Genomic DNA, 14,168 nt, shown 5'->3' with positions numbered 1-14,168 from the left:
TGGGTTTAAAAATTTGTCAATCTTTAATGAAAAGATGAGTTCGAAATTTGAAGTAATTTAAAAATGTTTGCTTTTCTCGATGATCTCGCGATATCGTTTGAACTGACAGAAGGAAACGGGTGAGCCTGCAGCACAAATTGGGAGGCATAACCGAACGTGAATAATTTGAACTCGGCGTAATCGCAGTCGATTAAATTTGTGTACAGACAAATTTGACACAGTTCATCATTAGTTCACGTTCGAAAATGTATCCCGAGTGATTTCCTCGCAGGCTTATTAACTCCGATGTTGAATCGGTGTACAATATTTGATTTTCTCTATGTCATATAATCATGGCAAACACGTTGCGAAATGTGAGGACGAGAGCGAGGGAAATAGGCGTATGGGAGAAATATGAAAAGCTGCCTCCGACAAGATTTGTTTGCACCAAGTAAACGAAGCCTGGCTCAGGCAATTCTTCGAAAGTTTATTGAGTATCGGTGCATCAAAGGGAAAAAACAAAGTCGTTCGAGAAACGCGTTTTGACGAGTAACGCGAGTGGAGAGAAAAAAATAGCGAGTCCCCGCGCGACAGGCCGGATCGAAACGCACGAATCTCGGGCGAGCGGATCGAAAGCTCCGAAATGCCAATACAAAATTCTAACTCGAGTAAATAGACGTTTGGATGAAATAGCGGGAGGATGCTCTCGAAGCGAGCCGATGAAAACGACGTTTACGGATTTCCCTCGTCACTTTCGGAGCATGTGTGCGCTCGGGGTGGTGTGACGCAGAGATTGCGGCGGAGGGAGGGGGCGGCCGCCTGCGAATGGTCGGCTCGATATTACTGTTCCGTTCTATCGCGCGCCAGGAGTCTGCGGAATTGGTGATGTAGGATATGTACCATTGGCCCCGCGACAAATCAGTGCGGCGGGTGCGATACGCTACGAGCTCGAGTTTCCCGGCTCGATAGAGGAGAGAGAGTATAGCAAACGCGAAGGTTGGACGAGGCGTACGTCGCGTTGAGGCCCGCACTTGGTCCGAGACCGGAGGTTTAACAAACCCATAAATTCGTGGCGTGCCCCTCACTTCAGTCGGGCGAGTCTCGTAGCCGAAGGGGGCAGACTGCGACCAACAGCATCGAAATATCGAATATAAACCGGCCTGACGATCGTGGCTCGGTGTATACGTGCGGGGCCACGGGAAGGAGAGAACTTTGTGCAAATATGAAACCAGCGGAAGCGAAAAGAAAAAAGTATTGAATTTTCAAGCGAGCATATACGCCGAGTTTAATCTTACTTATCTTACATCACGTTATATTTTAACAACCTAATGGCCCGGAATACAAAAAAGAGCTAGCCCCGTAGAAAGCCAACTCGGGGAATGAACGTTTGCGCATGAACGGAATAGGAACTCCTCGTCAAATCGTGATAATGCGCTGGTTTAAGCTTCACCGATTCCGCACACGAGCGACTCTTTCCCCACGCAATAATTGTGGCTCGGTGATCGTCGATCGTGCGTACAACCGGAGATATAGAAAGTTCTTTTTTTTTTCATCTACACTATATTACCTTCTCGTTCGGAAACAATGGAAATGCGAGACTGGCCCAGAGGTTGATTAGGTGACCGGCCTAAATAACCTCGTCAAATATAACCATGAACAAAAAAATGATGAACAATATAACTCATGAGAATAATATAGCCATTTAAAATGAACTGTAAATTTGTAATCGCACCGAAAGATAGAAAATAGCTGAAATATTCATTTGAAATGTCGATTGTGGATAAATATGAAACCTTATGCGGGATTTTCATTACTCGATTCGAAATGCTTGATTATAAATTGATTGTTTATTGTTTTTTGTTTAACATCTCGAGGTGTCTTGAGAACACCCACCCTGCAATTTTTGCTTCGCATTGGTAGGTTCGTCTGTGTCTTTTTGTTTGTTTTGGGATATTAGAATTATTTTGTATATCGTTTATTATGTTCATCTCGGTTATTCTGTTCATGGGTTGTATTGTTCATCGGTTTTTTCGTTCGTTGGTTATTTCGCCTCGTTATTTTGAGGGAAGTTATTGAGAATGGGAATATCGGTGGGTTTATATCCGTCTGTAAAAGCCCCAAAGTTTATACTTTTATCGTCGAAGAAACGTTGATTTAATTGTTACAGCGTTTGATATTGAAATCGCGATCGAATGCTCATTACGGAAGCAAATTCGGGCTCAAATAAGATCATTTTTTGCGGGAAAATTACACTCCCGATTTCATTAACCTCCGATGAAATATTCCAATTAAATATCGAAACGAGCGTTGAAATGTATCAATGAAAACGCATTCCCGGTCGCGCCGCGTGTGGCCCGAACGGATAGACCAACAGGACCGATCGCCAGGAGATTACAGCGCGATGAAGCTTACGCTTTATTCTTCCAATCATTATCGTATTATCATGCTGATATTGGGAGGAACATTCGCCCTCAGAATTCACCCCGACTCGAATGATTAGTTTACCTTCCGAAGCGATAATCGTTTAACGCTGGCAACGCGGATGTAACTGCACTGATGGATTGGGGTAAAAAACGTAGCGACGGATCTACAAAAGGAGAATAGTCGAGTCAACGATAGTCGGAGGATAAGCCTGATGCATCTGCGTGCCTGAAACTCATTTGAAAAAATGTGCAGCGATAATAGTTCGAGCTCGAGGGATCGAGCACGCGAGCAGGATAATAATTATGTTTCCAGAGATCCTCGGCCGAGCGTGTAACCGGAACTTCCATTCAGACATTTTTCGAAAAACGATATTGAAATGCAAATAATTAATGTCGTTATTATTATTTCCATTATTATTGCGCACGCGTACGTGTGCGAGTTTATTCGGTGTGTCCTGGCACAAAATTAACAGTGTTAAACGCCAGTTGGAAATTTTAACTACACGCTGATGGTGCGAACTCTCGACGAGCAACAACAGCGGATATAATTCACAGGCCCCATTGATCGTTCCGGAAATTATTCGGCTATAGGTTTACGCCCCGCCGTCCGAAAGCGAGAAAACTTTGGTGCGCGCACACAAACGCACACGAATCCTCGTTCTCACACCGCCGTCTCTCAGGCGTATTTTCACTGATGAATTTTAATCCCGGGCTCACTTTGTGCATATAACCATTGAATATATTGATCACATTCCACGAGCGGAAATGGGTCGTGCAAAATATATTATAGAGCGAGTAATACGCGCAATGAATTCGACGTAATTCGTACTCGGATTCGAGACACTCTCGCATCCGTTTGGACAAATTCATGAAAATTGGTAATCACGAGCTGCTGTGACGACTCGACTCTCGAATCGGTTATTTAGAACCTTTTTGTCTTTCTCCCTTCAGATTTTTCCTTCGGGTCTTCATCCGATTTCAATGAAATCTATGAAATTCGATAACACTTTTCGACAACCGAACGTTTCCGGCTCTCCTCGTGACGGTTCGTGACTCACAATCAGGAATCCAGCGACGAAATCAAATGTTGGGACTCTTTTGGACCATTTTTAATAAGCTCCTGAAGTGGGGCAGAAAATTTTTCGCGGTTCAGCATATAATATAAAGTATTTGACAATGTTTCGACGAATTTAAAAATGTATCACGATTTGCGGTGGAATTCCTCGTACTTGTAGCCCGTGTAACGAGGACGCTTTCGCAGCGTTCAATGTTTTACGTTCGCGTTCGGAGCGTACGAAATTTGACCACGAGAGGGACGGAAGAGTTTTCAGAATATTGGCGAATGGCCGAAAAGTCGTAGAATTCCGAGTTATTTCCGGTTACTCATATGATTTGCGATTCGATTAAATTTCTCAACCGCAAAAAGAATTGACGAAAGTATGAAACCGCACGAGTGTTGATTATGTGCGGTTGAAGATTCATCGCGGGAGTAGAACAAAAAGAGACCAAACTTCCCTCACCGAAAATGACACATTTTTATTTCTTCCTTTATCTCGACGTGTCATCCCCGCGCAGCGACTGGGTTTTGCTGGTACATTTTTCCCGCTAATACTCCACTGATAGGGACAACATTTGTGGCGAGAGCATGATTCCATCGAGTATTTATCGCGCACGGAATAACAATGAGATCACTGTGAATTGTTGAAAAACTTTTCCTCGAATCTACATGCACAGTGAGTTCATCACTTCGTTGGCATCAATTAACATTGGATGGGGAAAAAAAAATATCGTGAAACTGGAGTCGGAACAATTGCGACGGTAAAGAAAAAATGGATTGTGCTCGCGAGTAAGGAATAGAAATAAAGGAAATAAATGACATAAAATTCGAGGAAAAGTTTTCAATAATTCAGTACGATAAATAACAAATGAATCGATCCTCCCTTCCATGGACCAGCGAGTACTTCGCTCAGCACTCGCCTGAATTTAAAACAAGCTTTAAAAAGCAGAGCGGCCCGTACCGAACGTCGGCTATTTGTCCAGGAATTGCTTTCTATTCTCGGTGAAAAATGGATACTGAAGTTTGGATATATGCCCGTTGTCGAAATCGGTGATGATTAAGTTCGATTCGCGGGACGTACGAAACGGCGTTGGAAGCAGAGGAGAGAAGATATTCGTGAACGACGGCAATGATCATTCCTCGCGTTGTTTTTCCTCAAGGGTCAGCCGCGATTCGATAACGAGATGAGAGCTTTCGCAGTTTCGCTCTGTGCTGGTATGGCGAAACACATGGGAAAAGGGGGAAAAGAGGGAGGTAGAAAGTGCGAGTAGGAAACGACGAGGAGGAGTGGGCATTCACCCCGGACAGTCTCAGAATAACTGCATACCTATTTGCCCGGGGTATATAAACGGACAGTGGTGCTGGTGTTGTGCTCTCGACAGAGAGCTTTAAAGCACACACTTACGCACAGAGGGATTTAATACGAGAAAGCTGGCCGCGTAAAACAAGGAGAAGGAAACTCGCCGAATCCTCTCCTTTTCAGTGGCGTTAAAACGCACATAAAGTGCCAACTGAGCAACAAAACGGCGTAAATTTCGATGCTCCGGGTGTCCGAACCCGAGCTTTTCATTCCTTCCTCCTCCAGCGGTCAATACGTCGAGTCGTCTTTCGCTCTATAGATTGGCGGAGCATGTACCATTATTTTTCATTGTCGTTTAGCATGAAAATACTCTTCGGTCGAAGAGATGGCCGAGCTCGAACGGAGCCTGCGAACCAGATATGAAGCCTGTGAGAGCCAGCATGGTATTCACGAATGCGGCGGCAGCAGCAGCAATGAGCAACCAGAAACGTCTGCGATATTATTCGCAACGAGACCAGCCCCAACGACGTTTCAACTATATATAGAAGCAGCTTTTACACACCGACCATCACTTCTTTTTCGTCTCGAACCGCGCGCGCTCGAATAAAAGTCCCTTTTTATACATGAATTGCAAATGCGGTTCGCTTCGCATTAACCATAACTTTGTACTATTTATTTTAATTAATCGCTCTTATAACAAATGGTCTACGGTTTACGGGCCAAATTTTCTAGGGGAGCTAATAAAATGCGAGGAAAAAACGAAGAGCAACTGAAATATTGCTTCCGTCAACAATGCTGGTTACGCTCATTTATCGAATGCTCGATCATGGCTATATTTCATTCGTAAAAGTTCATTGTTTAACGAACCATTATCATTTCGTTTCTCGTTTATTCATTTAAACCAGATCGCACTCTTATATACTGAGAAAATAAAAATTCTTGACTCAATAGCGATTAATGTTATTGGAAGAGTTTTCTTCAAAAGAGTTCTTAAAAACCCGAAAAATCTTGAAATTTTATATTTACAGCGCACGTTGAAGTGATATTCTTCTTTAGAAGTGTTTTTTTTTTTTTTTTTTTCAAACTCGTTGAAAATATAGAATTTCGCAATTTTATCGGGTTTTTATAGATTCGTATGGAAGTAAAATACACGAAAATGGAAAAAAAATTGGAAATTTCGTTGCAAACAATAATTACGATCTCCCCATTGTACGCAGCTGAGCAACTTCGACAATCAGACTTTGCACATAAACCATGCACAAATTCGTATTCCTCACATTAAAAAAATATTTTTTTACGCTTGAAATATCCTTGAAACTATACCAAAAAGTTCGCTGTGCTGAGTTATTTTCGTCTATCCTCTTTTTTTGATTTTTTAAACCGCAGGAGCCCCCTTAACTACAATGTTTTCAGAGAGAATAAATCTGGAGTTTGAACTAAAATTATCTTATCAGTTTAATCATGTTTAACCTCGTGACGATCATATTTCGTTGGCACCCCGTAATGCCACATTTCGTCGTCCCAAAGGCTTTTTTTCTCAGTACAGAAATTATGTAACCACGTGAGCCTTTCAAATACCAAGATGAAAAGTGTCCCATAATTATCGAAGACGCTGCAGTGCAAGCGTCGTCAAAAACGTGTTACGCCTCAAACGATATTTGGTTGCTGAAGATTCGTTTTTTTTTTCTATGGCCTAATTTGAATCGTGATCGTGTCCGCTCTTATCGGAACGACTGCACACGACTTGATTTCCATAGCAAGTCTGTTGCCGACACGATTTCGTATTCGATGCGCATGCACGATGCAAATGTATGTGAGCAATTTTCGTACGCTTACTAATTATCACGTACAAAGCGTATTCCTACATGTGACATGTGAGCGAATGTATGTTTGGACAAAAGTTTCCTCGACGATAAATGTAATAATTCCACTTACGCGGTCCGTGCTCATAACGCGCTTAAACTCTTTCGGCTCTGACATCATCGTGCACAGAGCACGATGCTCTGGTGCACTGTTCTATCGCTACTCGCCGCGCGGGGCTTATGCGTTCGTTCGGCATTACGTCACTTGGTGCACAAACTCGAATATATACACGAGGGATACTCTGCGGTCGAGACTGCGTATTTTTATGCTCGAGAAACTCGATTATTTTATTGACAAACGCGATCCGGTCTGATATCTCAAATCGAACACTCATTGATTTCGGGGAATGAGATTGAAATAAATAATGTATAAATTCTACGATAAGCAGGCCATTGAAAGAATACAAGCATTTTCGAACCTCCTGGATGAGATAAAGCTGAAATTGTTTTCCATTCCGTTCTGATTCGTTTGTAAACGTTTGGGGGAAAAAAAAAATGACAAATCGCTTTTCCCACTCGGACATAAATTTCTGCGAATTTCCCTCGTTATATCTCGAACATTATCAAAAGAGGAGGAGAGACCGAATAGAAAAACTACTAAATCGGATAAAACAGTCGCGGAGCGAGCTCGACAAATAATTATTCTTCGTGCCATATCAATGAAACGATTTAAAAAGTTTGTATTTTCCTCACGAAGCTTTGAGTTTATGAATTTATGTACATCGTCATAACAAACATTATGACAAACGATTTTCTTGCTCCTTCAAACTATAATTGTTACCGATCCCAATCTCTCCCTCGTAATTTTACTGCTGCGGCCTCGTTTGCTCCCCACCGCGCGCGCGCGCGCGCGCTCGTATCGTCAAGCATCATACGCAAAGAGATCCGACTAAATTGAGACTCACGAGTGGCGCACTGTCGCCATACCATGTAAAACGATGACGAGAGAGAAGAATTTTTCGCGAGGGCGTGAGACTCGGTCAAGGCACTCGTCCTATAATTATACATATCGCATTGAGCTGAGAGATGCATTATTTTTTCGTTCAGATATACATACGAGGACGTCGTTCATTGAAGAAACTGTAGATGATAAATTAGTGGGAAGCATGATTTTATAAAAACAATGAGAGCGCCTTGATTATCCGATGAAAAAGTTCTTGGAAGCTTCTAATTTGAAAGCGAAATGAAAAAGGCTCCTCTGCGCTTTGAAATTCAGAAAAACCTTAAAAACGTTTGATTAAAAAATAATAGTTCATTTAAATTTGCTTGTAAAATAAACGCAAAAGTCCGGTAAATTTGATTTGCAGACGGGGCGATTTATTTTTTAAGTCTTTCTTTTCTGCTCTTGTTCCACCTTTTTTTCTATCTATGCAAATATTCTTGGTACGTAATTCCCCGCGGGAACTATGGAACATAAAAAATTCTCGGCGTTCTCGATTCTCTCTTCGTCGAGGAAAGCCCTCGCGATTTTAATAAACTTTCGCGGCTGGGGTTCGCCCATTATATGCAAAAAGATGCTACTGTCATATCGCGGAGGGTTGCACCGGGCGAGAGAGAGAGTGAGAGAGAAATGGTGTGGTGGAGGTTTTTGTAATTTTGGTCTTTCCCGTTTCGCTCGTGATCGCCGTCGTCGGAACGGCGCGCGTTTCGTATTACGAGGTTTTCTCGAGAGTAAGAATTCTCCGCAGCTTCGTATCGTCCGCGTTGAATACAAAAGTATCGCCGCATCCGGCGTAAAATATAAAACGCGGTTCAAAAGAATATAAATACGTGTGAGATGAGAGAGCGCGAGCTTTCGCGATTTGCTTGAAATTTACTCTCAACTTAGCGTCGCAGTCTCGTTGATTCACAACCGACAGTTCCATCTCCCATCCCGCAGCCGCACAATGCCCAACTCTCCCTTGTCGCTCCTCTCTCAATTGACTCTTTCGGCACTGGGCTACTTTTCATTTAGCCGCGAGCGAGCCCCGGATTAATGACTCACTACACGACCAACAAACGTTTATGCTCGCTGCACATCTCTTCGTCAGTCACGCCACAATCATTCCTTTTCAAATAAACATACTGGCCGAGCAGAGTCGAGTGGTCGATGCCGGGCACTCAAATTTTCGACGGAATTTCCGGTCCGAAGCCCTCGTACCGCGTCTTTCAGGCTGACGATCCAGATAATTCAGTCAATTGATTTTTATCTTTGGTTTGGGGGATGCGAGCTCAGGGTACTAAAAATCCGAGTGATCGAACGTTGCGAAGAGATGAGAGAATGAAAACAATGGAAATTGATAAAATTTGGTGAATTTTCTTTCCCCATTATATGCTAACGAATGGAAGTAAAGTTCGTTAAGTTTCTTCGTTCCCTCTCACGAGGGAGTGAAAATGAAAATGTGATGCGATCGAGTGATTGGAATTTGTCATTAAAACTATTTCGACGACGTTGATTCAGTCGGGTACAAAGTAAATTGGGCGAAAGTTGAGAGACAACTTGACGGGTACGCAAACATGACTGTGTGGAAAATATAAGGAACGATATTTTCACGAGGGAATAACTAATTCTCGTCTCTCATATTCTAATTCGAGAACTCGCTAGCAAGTATCAAGTTTTGGGTCGCTCGAGAGTCGCGAATCATTTGATTAAACGTTGCCAGCGAAACTGTGGCAAAGACGATGTTCTCGCTGTGGAGGAAGAGATAGAGAGACCGAAAGAGCGATGTGGAAGACGGAGCGCGAAAGGGACGCAAACTGGTTGGGCTCGCCCATCGTCGTCCTCCTTTATATGCTTGGAATTTGGTTCGTGCTTGCAATAACATTCCACTGCGTCATACGGAAGAGCAAAGGACGAAGCTACCGAGCAAGATCCTCGTGCTGTAATCGAACTATATGCGGTTACTGCATGCCTGTGACTTCTAATAACCTCCATAAGAAAGGACAAAGCCGTCGCTCTCGATCAGTTACGATCTGTGATCGTGCGACTGATCAGAATGAGGGGCGAGGTCGATGAAAGAAATTTCTGTACCTCGCAAAATCGATTCTGCAATTTTGGCAATCTTGCACTCGGTGTTTTTTCAACTTCAAATTTCCTGATGGAATGAAATGTTGAACAATTGAAGCTCGTTCACCTGCATCCGGGCGATCACTTTCGGGGGCCCAACGCACTGGTCAGGACTGCAGCAAGCGACTTGCCCTTTAGATCTCAATAGCAGAGTCAAAAGAGCCATTAATTTTGATTATTAGTTTTTGTCTCCCTCGTTAGACTAATTAGTGCGAGCGAGTTTTCGTATTTTCCGCTCTGCTCGTGAATTTATGATAATTTGTTTAATTATTCGTGCGAAAGTCTCCGAGGAGGAGGAAGCAGACTCGCACTTGGTGCCCTGTTTAAACAGAGCTTCAATATTTCATGAGCCCCGCACGTAGTATCAAAAAATTTCATCACTTTTTTATTTTCCTTTTGCCGTCGGTGTGCTTCCGGTCCGGAGCTTTCGTGCGTGACACGCTTCCGTTTCCGAGAGGTTCAAAACTCAGATTACATAGCTCTGACGTAGGAATAACGGTGCAACACATAATATTGGCACTTGAGCGAGGAGCTTTGCAACATCCGCCAAGATCCATTTCGCTGAGCCCTCTCGCGAGGGCGCGTCTCTATCTTTTCTTCCGTTGGCTCCACATTTGTCCGAGCGGTTGAATGGGCGTGTACGTGTTTAAGGACTTTTTGCCAATGTGTAAGATTTATTCAGGAGCACAAAGAAGGAGTTGAATCGACACGAACGAGCTACGAATAATCGGTCAAAGTACATGCGCGGGCGTATAGCCCGAGAACGTATCGCTGGCTCGTCCACCGGGAACGGAGCATTTGAATTGAGCGAATCGCAAAAATCCTCTTTGGCGTGTCGAATAAAGAAACTGAAATGCGCTGGTACGGAGAGAAAGAGGGAAAAATGGATGGGGCGAAGCATTCGGTAGCAAAGAGCAGAAGAGCTCAAAGAAAAAGTCATCCGGAATGGCAACTGGGTTAGTTGGTCGACTCGTGCGCGAGAGCTCGGAAGAGTCGAGGTTCGACTCTCTGGTTACGAGAGACGAGGGTCGAGCTACAAGAAGACCGACAAAAGGACCAAAAGCCAGCAGCAGCGACGCCCTTTGATTCGCGGCTACTTTTTTCTCCCGTTTTTTCCGCTCTCTCTCCTGCTCTGTGCTCTCCGCTCCTTTTTATTTCTTCGTTCCCTCCTGCTCGCGTCGATCTCAGAGCAGGGAATCCTTCCGAGTAGGATTATCCCGACGGGACAGCCGCCAAGACTTCTTGCTCGCGAGACGGATCCCCCGAACATGCAACATGCCGAGAGAGCCTCGACGCGAACGAGAAGAAAATTTCACTCGGTCAAATACAAATTATTTCGTGGATCTATCTGGAATGAATGAACCTTGTCAGCTTAACCGAAACATTCGGCTAGAGCCGCGGAACAACTCGTTTCACGGAAATGACGTGCCCGTAGAGGGAGCTCGACGCCTTCGACGGTCCACGATCTTCTTGACACAATTGTCCTCGAAAACGTTTCTCCCTTCGTGACCGACCCCACTCGTGGTCGGACCGGTTCGAGCATATGACAAAACGGAGATGACCGGTGTCCGTTTATACACGCGTCGAGACGCTTTTAGCCTCGGATTAGAAGCGTGGAGGATCGTGGAGTCGATTAACAGCTGAGAATTCAAAGTTTGACCCAAATGCTCAGAGCGTTCGTCGTCGTTTGACTTCTTTATTTTATGATTGGGCAAAAAGCTATGCTCGGGAACGCTCAGCCGTATCGCGCGAGTGCATTAAAGACCCAGAGTTTCTCTTTCTTCGTTCTCAAGCTGAAGGAATTTTGGGATCGATCGATAGTCGAGGGTTGACTCCTAAAAGCTTGACCCGAATCCTTCAAACCTACGCTCCGATTTTCTCGTTGACGTTCTCGTGAAATATTTATGTCCCCGGCTTTTATTTGCCCCGAGCAAGATACGATTGCGATCCGATTTTCCGAGGGTCTAGATTCTCGAGAAAACCCTCCACAAAAATCACTCCTCATAGAAACAAAATTCGACGCGATATATATTCGCGAGAGGGAAAAACTTGACAGAAATAGCAAAACGCTCAGTGTCTAGATCCCCGAGTTGCGTCCGCATTTAAATCTCGCGAGCAAACAGTGGAAAGCCTGGGCTTGAAAAGACATAACAGCGGATAGCAGCCAAAGGGACAAAAGCTCTCGCACAACGACGTCGGACTATGCTCGAGAAGAATCAGCGGAGTTGACCCTGTCCGCTTGGCGCGTTTTATGTGCCATCTCGCAATCCAAAGCAGGGAGAGAGAAACAACGAGACGCATTCGTGGTTTTCTACATGGCCAGTGAAGAACTCAGGCACACATTTGCAGCTTTTATATATCTGTAAACAAGAGTAATGTGGAAAAAAAGAAGAGAAATTATGTCAAGCAAACATGCACTGAGAAGTTCGGGAGGCTCTGAACTGCGCATCAGTCGCTTTTTCACTCGCGAGTTAAATAATTTTTAAAGACGAAGAACCTCAGGGAATAATCACGATAAAGCAGGACCTGTTCGAATAAACTTAAAACTCCTTCTATTATTGTTTGTCCGTACAAAGCGATATCTGTACATTCGTTTGTGTGTGGAAAAATGTTTATACGTATATAAAGATCGAGCGGAAGATGCGACCGGATGCACTGGCCGTGTCGTGCTCGTGACTAAAATACGAATATCTCGGGTCGTTCGCGGCTCGTTCGATCTCGCCCCATACACGCCGGAATTGTACGTGGTCTGGCTACCCAGAAGCCTCCCACCTTCTACATATTTTCCTCGTTGCACGTAAAGACATTTATCGAGATTCCCGGAGAATTTGTGGCTAATACCGCACGATAGTCTGAGGAGAAATTCATCGATGGTCAGAGAAAAATAAAAGACTGCGAGGATGTCAAAAACAACTGCGCGAGCGCCCGTAGGAAGTCGTGAAAACAATTCTTCAAAGTTGTCCTGCTTTCGGACAGGAATCGACGTTGAAAAGGTATATTTATTTGAGCGGGACGACGAGAGAAATTGCAACGACGATTGAACAAAATTTCTTATTTCATTGAAGCTTTTTTTTACAAATTTTCTACGAAACTTTTTGACGCTTTTTTTTATGTCGAATTGAATACGAAAATTGAATCCGGCGATTGGATTCCATTGGAGAAAAAGCAATAACAAATAACGAGTAGTAAAAATTGTTTGCCTTCGAGCGTTTGCGTTTCAATGAAGCGCACGTTGATGCCATTGAAAGATGAAAATGAATATTTTATTTCATAACTCTTCCTGTCTACGATTCGTAACCGAATGCGAGGCTACTAAAAACGCAATTATTTATTCACAGTCCATCACCCACCGACGTTTTAACGATCATTGAGTGAATCCGAACACGTATTTTTACCCTCGATGACAATAAAACTTTGGGCACTCTGACACCGGAGAACTGTTAGCCAAATGGGAAATTGATTATGAGGCAAAAAAGACAACGAAAGTTTTTTACCCTCGGCGTATCGCTGCTCCGAGAAAAAGCCTTCTGAAGCCACGAATCCGCCCATTTCGGAGCACCGGTATGGAATAGCCCGTAGTAAATATAGACATCGAAGCCAGTGATGTAGACACATCGAGACAAGCGATGTCTCTTCGTGTAGTGTACACGATGTAAACTATTGGCGCCTGCTTTTACATTTCAATCGATCGTTAGGTGACTATCTCCGCGGGTATATGGCCCCGCATTCTATATAATAGCAAAGCTCTATGTACATATAGCGATCGACAGAAGATTTATGCTATACGTTCTGCGGTATGAAATTTTCAATCTCCTCGTAATTCGCCATGGGGCTTCGTCCCAGAGTATACGTCACTCCGATGGTGAGAGAGAGAAGGGCGTTGCTCGGACGATTTATCGAGGTATTTCAGCGCGTTACGTCCTTTTTTAAAACTCCCGATTACACGTATATTTAACGAGTTGTGTGTGCTCTAAATATAAAGGGGTTTACGAGCTTCGTACCCAAAACACCGTCACGCTCCGTGCTCAGCGTGTCCCCCTCAAAATTCTTTTTCGTATTTTCCCCGTTTCACATCTTTCCCTCGCTCCCTCCTTTGACAGCTCAGGCAGAGTCTCACCCACGCGACTTGTTCGTTCGATCTTCGATGCGCGCGGGAGATATTCTCAAGGAAAATCCCGCTCGCCTGGCCCTGAATAACGTCCAGTGAATTCTCATCGGGCGTCGCAAGCTTATCCCGGATAAATTCCAATAAATTCATCCACGTGCACCGTGAAAACCATATCTTCTGATTTATTCCATTTCATAAACGTCGTCGCACGAGAAACTATGATTTTTCGGATATTTCGCGTACTCGCCAGCGGAGTAGGCGGATTGGATACAGATGAGTATGGTGGGGTGAGCTCGGGGGTTTCGCGAGCAAAATATTGACGAGTTGGAAACTCAATTTTACGACCTCTCGCTAGCTACTGTTCGTTCGAAATATTTTTTCACAACTTTTGCG

General features: G+C 43.9%; 1 protein-coding gene across 1 annotated transcript in view; it reads right to left on the bottom strand.

Moving 5' to 3' along the window:
* Nucleotides 1-14,168, bottom strand: part of Dg (Dystroglycan) — an 89,796-nt gene that overhangs the window by 73,504 nt on the left and 2,124 nt on the right. The window lies entirely within an intron of this gene.

The sequence above is a fragment of the Venturia canescens genome, chromosome 6 (genome assembly GCF_019457755.1).
Source record: "Venturia canescens isolate UGA chromosome 6, ASM1945775v1, whole genome shotgun sequence".
NCBI lineage: Eukaryota > Metazoa > Arthropoda > Insecta > Hymenoptera > Ichneumonidae > Venturia > Venturia canescens.
This window is presented reverse-complemented; position numbering and strand designations above follow the sequence as displayed.